Source organism: Diadema antillarum, unplaced genomic scaffold (assembly GCF_040938485.1).
Source record: "Diadema antillarum isolate AM-2024a unplaced genomic scaffold, OU_Dant_1.0 seq00000086_RagTag, whole genome shotgun sequence".
Classification (NCBI taxonomy): domain Eukaryota; kingdom Metazoa; phylum Echinodermata; class Echinoidea; order Diadematoida; family Diadematidae; genus Diadema; species Diadema antillarum.
Window position 1 is genome coordinate 746,991 of NW_027271178.1, and position 6,000 is coordinate 752,990.

Genomic DNA, 6,000 nt, shown 5'->3' on the forward strand with positions numbered 1-6,000 from the left:
AGGTAAATATATTGAGTATACTATACATTTTATGATAATTTAATTGGTATAAAATTATTGTCATGAATATGTATTTATGTAAATTAAGTGTAACATGTTCAGCCCAAGTGGAACAGGAAGTTTCAAGATTTTTCGGTTTTAGCTTAGGCCACTGAGTTTTTACATGTCCCTCAGTCTTGAAATAGTAGCAAATGAGCTTTCTCTCATTCCTCACACCACTACTCTGGTTAGCACTACCACTTGTTGAATGAGCACTGGATATAAACTTTCCACCAGCCTCTTCAGACTTCTCTCCCTGGGAAAACATGAAATATATTTGGAGTCAAAAGGGGCCTGAGCTTTCGATCCTAGTTTATACCTACTTGGTGCTTATTATGCCTTGCCTGCCCATCTACATACATGTATACACTTTCTCTCCCCTAGTTTTTCACATGTGCTTTATTTTATTTCTTTTATCAATATATGATTTTTTTTTCATTACTGTTTTTTCATTGTCATTATTGTCATTACTGTGTGTATATATACTTTGATATGTTTGATTACTTCCTTTTGTTGCCTCCTCCTGGTACACCTTTTAGGGCTCACTGTTTGCTCAGCCCCCCCCCCCCCCCCCCCTTTCCCTTGCTATTGCTTTTTTCACTCTTTCCCTTTGTTTATCCTTCTGGTGTTCCTTATCTTCTTTGATGTTGCCTCTCTATTCTTCCTTTCCTTCAATGGTTGCCCCCTTGATCCTCATGATCATTACTGACCCTCCTCTGCCTTTTGTCTGTCCACCCTCCTGCTCTAATCCCCCTCCCTTTACCTGTTGGGCTCCTTGCCCATGACCTCCCACCGTCTCCTTTGTTTTCTTTGTTCTGTGTACCCAGCCTGTCCCTGTCTGTTCTTGTTGTGTGCAGTCCTTATTATGTGATTGCTTTCCCTGCTTGTTTGTCATTTTGCCTCTGACGAAGATTCTGCTCGAAAGGATCGAAAGCTCAGGCCCCTTTTGACTCCATTTTACTCCATTGGCTCGCCTTCATTGGATAAGCAGTTTTCAGCAGCTTTTTTTGCTACATGAAATATATTTGTGTAAAGTGTCAGCTTGGTGTCTTTTCCTTCACTGTGTCCCCTTGCTGTAAAGATTAATTATTCGTTTTGTTGTCAGTTTTGATGTTTCAAACCAAATATGGTTAGACTTTTATTTATTTTTTAAATAAAACTGAAGTTGAATTGTATTGTACCATAAGTAGAGAGCATTAAAAGGGCTTCCTCATTATTCTCTCTCTCTCTCTCTCTCTCTCTCTCTCTCTTCCTAATTGCTCAACATGTAACAGTTTCATTAAATGTTCTTTAGCACATCCATCCGAACAGGTGTAAACATTTAGAATTACCTTCAGATGGATTGTGCTATGCAGTCACAAACAATCTTCTCTTTTTATGTCTGCAAGTGATAAAACTTCGCTATGCAGTATCTCAGTTACAAATCGCTGCTTCTTTATTGCAGTGCAACAAAATCTTTGGTCCCTTTGCTGTAATGCTGTCTGGATCTTGTGTAGGAGGTACAAGGCACACTGTGAAACATACTGGGAAACTATAGTAAAATATATACCTCTCTGCTTTATGACCAATGCATTAAACCTTGAACTGTCACATGTCTTGAGAAGTGGAGGTGCCCAGCATTTCATAAAAAGTTGATAGGATAGCAACTCTTGCCGGAATGGCAATTGTCATAGTAACAACAAGAATCTAGCTTCCTGATTGGCTGTTGATGCGTGAAGTTGCTATTCTAGCAAGAGTTGCTCTCCTAATATCTTTTATGACATAGGGACCAGGAACTGTCACTTGACTGCAAAAATTGGACAGTGGTCGTGATGATGGTTGTGTGTTATTGTCTGAAAAAGTGGGAGTGTGTGTGTGTGTGTGCGTGCGTGCATGTGTGTGAATATATGCATGCTGTTTGACAATGCTCTTCGGATGATACTGTCTGTGACTTGCCATCATAAAAACCAAAAAAAAGTTGTGCTACCCATTTTTACACAAGTACTTATAGGTGAAATAGTTGACTTAGTCAATCTTTGTTTTTCTATATTGTCTAAAAGAGGAAGATTTTTCTGCATAATGCCAAAGTTTGAGATCACAAAATGAATGGAAAAAATGTATTTTTTGCAGTTTTTCTAGAAGCACTTTTTGGTAGAATAGTGTTATTAGGAAGTTCTGAGAAACTCCTTTCATTTCTTAAAAACCCTTTTTACACACTTCACTTTTAACTTGAATAACTTTTGAAAGGATGATGATACTGCATTAAAGTTTCCAGTAGTCATGAATAGAATGTGCCAGTGCCTAAAGAGTGTAACACATTTTGGCTTAATCTGATAATCCCTTCATTGTGGTTGCTAATGAGTTCCACATCCTGTTTTTTGTTCTCTTCATTGCACTGAGCACCACTCTGTGAGTTTAAGCGCTTGAATAAACCCTGAACGTCAAAGCCTCATTACTCGTTATAACACTTTTTTAGAGGTTGTGCTTTCCTTCCATTAATTAGATGAGTTAGTAAAGTCAATTTATATATCATTTTAAAGCTTAAAGTCTGCTCCTTCATAATCTGCCTTTACTAAAAATCCACATCGTTTTGTTGGTTTTTTGATGCAAGTGAAGGAGCAGTGTACATATAGCAGGGGCGTCACCAGCTTTTTTTCAAGGGGGGTGCGTTTTGACGCTAAATGTAACGAGATTTTTTGGACAGACATTTGTAATACATGTATAGGAAGCTCTCAATCCCCAGACTATGTAGTGTTTGTTTGTGTGTTGTTGTTGTTGTTTTTTTTTTTTTTTTTTTGGGGGGGGGGGGGGGGGGTTAGTATGCGAGGGAGCGAGCAAGGGGGGGGGGGGAGGGTGTGGAAGTGCCTGTTGTCCCCCTCCTCCCATGGTGAGAACTTTTTGCATTTTGATGTTGTAAATGGTGCAATTTGATGCAGGTTTTTGTGTGTTTTTATCGACTTGAAACAGTCCCACTTGTTTAAGGTAGCAGTACATTTGATGGAAATTGTTTTTGAACAATGTGCCTATAAATCATATCATTTCAATAAACTTCTAATATTGATTCTTACACGGATGTGATGAACGCGACCGAGCCCGAGCAAACGGAGCGAGCGAGGGGGGAGGGTGTGGAAGGTGGCCAACCCCCTCCCACGGTTAGAACTGAAATTGCATTTTGATGTTGTAAATGGTGCAATTTGATGCATGTTTTTGCTTGTTTTATCGACTTGACAGTCCCACTTGTTTAAGGTAGAAGTATACTTTGATGTAGATTACTATTGAACAATTTGCCTATAAAATAGTATCATCCAAATAAACTTCCTGTTTTGATATGTACACTGAATAATCATGAACGCGGCCAAGCAAGAGCGAGCGGAGTGAGCGAGGGGGAGGATGTGGGAGGGAGTGTCCCCGTCCCACGGTGAGCACTTTTTGCATTTTGATGTTGTAAGTGGTGCAATTTGACGCAGGTTTTTTGCGTGTTTCATGGATTTGAAACAGTCCCAAGGTATCAGTATATTTTGAAGTAAATTGTTATTAAACAATTTGCCTATAAATGGCATCATTTAAGTAAACTTCTAGTATTAGCTTACACTGATGTAATGAACGAGACCGAGCCCGAGCAAGCGGAGCGAGCAAGGGGGGAGGTTGTGGGAGAGAGTTGTACCCCCTATAAATGGATTACACAATGACGGTGTGAAACGACAGATTACTGGCAGCAACATCAGGAGAATTGCACGATTGAATGCGAGCGAGCGGAGCGAGCGAGCTTGAAAATTTTGACATTTTACAGTAAAAAGAATGCCGTTTGTAGCTATATTTTTTCGCTTTGGAATTTAAGGGGGGGGGGGGGCACCGGGCGCAACTGCTTGCAATGGGCCGAATGCATAAAACAAGCAATTGCTTGTAAGCAATTGCTTCAAGCAAAAGCACAAGCTCGTCTAGTAAAAGGTGTAGCTCAAGCAATTGCTTAAATACATATGCATAATCTTTTGCTTGTGCACATACCTTTTGCTTGCATTCAGCAAGCAATTGCTTAGGGTTCGAACAATAGCGTCACGCCTGTGCGAACACAAGAACAGAGGCGAGTGTGGCAGCATGCATTTGAAAGGGCATGTGTGTGCGGAAACATTTCCTGACATAGCAGACGAGCTATGAAATGACACTCATAAATGCACACACAGACGCACACACACACAACTATACACACACTCGTATTACTGGATGATTCCCACCACTGCTTACAATAGCCCGCATCTGCCAGACCGCACGTGGAGAGACGTCTCCTTGCTCTCCACCGAAGTGAGACATCCTACCTGGTTTTCATCAAATTTTGCGTGCTAACCACTGGACATTCCCGTTGTTGAAATGAAAAATTTCTTACTCTACTTAAGAGTAATTTCTTGTAGATTTATACCACTCCTTCACAATTGTTGTCTTTCTTCCATGAATATGAAAATGATACTTAAAAGGGAACGTCCCAGATAAGCAAAAGCTCAAGCTCATTTTACAGAGCTTGGAAAATCGTAAGCAATTGCTAGCAAGAACTAGCAAAAGGTATGTTTTATGCATATGTTTTTAAGCAAATGCTTGGTCTCTAAGCAATTGCTTGCGGACAGCAAGCAATTGCTTGTACTTGCTAGCAAGAGCTTCTGCTCGCAAGCAATTGCTTGTTTTTATACATACGGATTCGAGTAAAAGGCTAGCACAAGCAATTGCTAGCGTGTATGCATCCGGCCCAATAACTGGCAGCAATATCAGGAGAATGGCATAACAATAACATGTGTGCGAGCGGAGCGAGCGAGCTTGAAAATTATACATTTTATAAACAGTCCAAAAACTGCCGTTTGTAGCCATATTTTTTTCGCTTTGGAATTTAAGGGGTGGGGGCGCACCGGACGCAACCGTCGGCAATTACTGGCAGCAACATCAGGTGAATGGCATCACGACTAAATGCGAGCCAGCGAAGAGAGTGAGCTTGAAAATTTTGACATATTACAGTCCAAAAACTGCCGTTTGTAGCTATATATTTCCCTTTCAAAATAAAGGAAGGGGGGGGGGCATACCGGACGCAACTGCCGGCAATTATTGGCAGCAACATCAGGTGAATGGCATCACGACTAAATGTGAGCGAGCGAAGAGAGCGAGCTTGAAAATTTCGACATTTTACAGTCCCAAAACTGCCGTTTGTAGCTATATTTTTTCGCTTTCGAAATAAAGGAAGGGGGCGCACCGGGCGCAACTGCTGGCAATTACTGGCAGCAACATCAGGAGAATGGCATAACAATTAAATGCGAGCGAGCCGAGCGAGCGAGCTTGAAAATTTTGACATTTTTACAGTCCCAAAAACTGCCGTTTGTAGCTATATTTTTTTACTTTCGAAATTAAGGGGGGGAAGGCACCGGGCGCAACTGCTGGTAATTACTGGCAGCAGCAGGAGAATGGCATAACAATTAAATGCGAGCGAGCGCAGCGAGCGAGCTTGAAAATTTTGACATTTTACAATCCCAAAATTGCCGTTTGTAGCTCAGTATATTTTTTCGCTTTGGAAATTAAGGGGTGGGGCGCACCGGACGCAACTGCTGGCAATTACTGGTAGCAACTTCAGGAGAATGGCAGCAACTTCAGGAGAATGGCATTACGACTAAATGCGAGCGAGCGGAGCGAGCGAGCTTGAAAATGTTGACATTTTACAGTCCAAAAACTGCCGTTTGAATAACTATATTTGTTCGCTTTCAAAATTAAAGGGGGGGGGGACGCCCGGTGGCCCCCCCCCCCCTGGATCCGCCACTGGTAGTCAAGAGTGTCGCTTTATGTTAATGATTTGGGGAGGTTTGACCAGCGAGGTGGCGTCGAAGTGACCAAGAGGGGGAAGGATGTCCAAAATCTGCACTTTAAAGCATTCCCTAATTGTGCGTGTTTGTTTGTGTGTATGTATTATATACACCGTTATACATGGAAAAGTTAGAAATTAGCCCAGGTCAA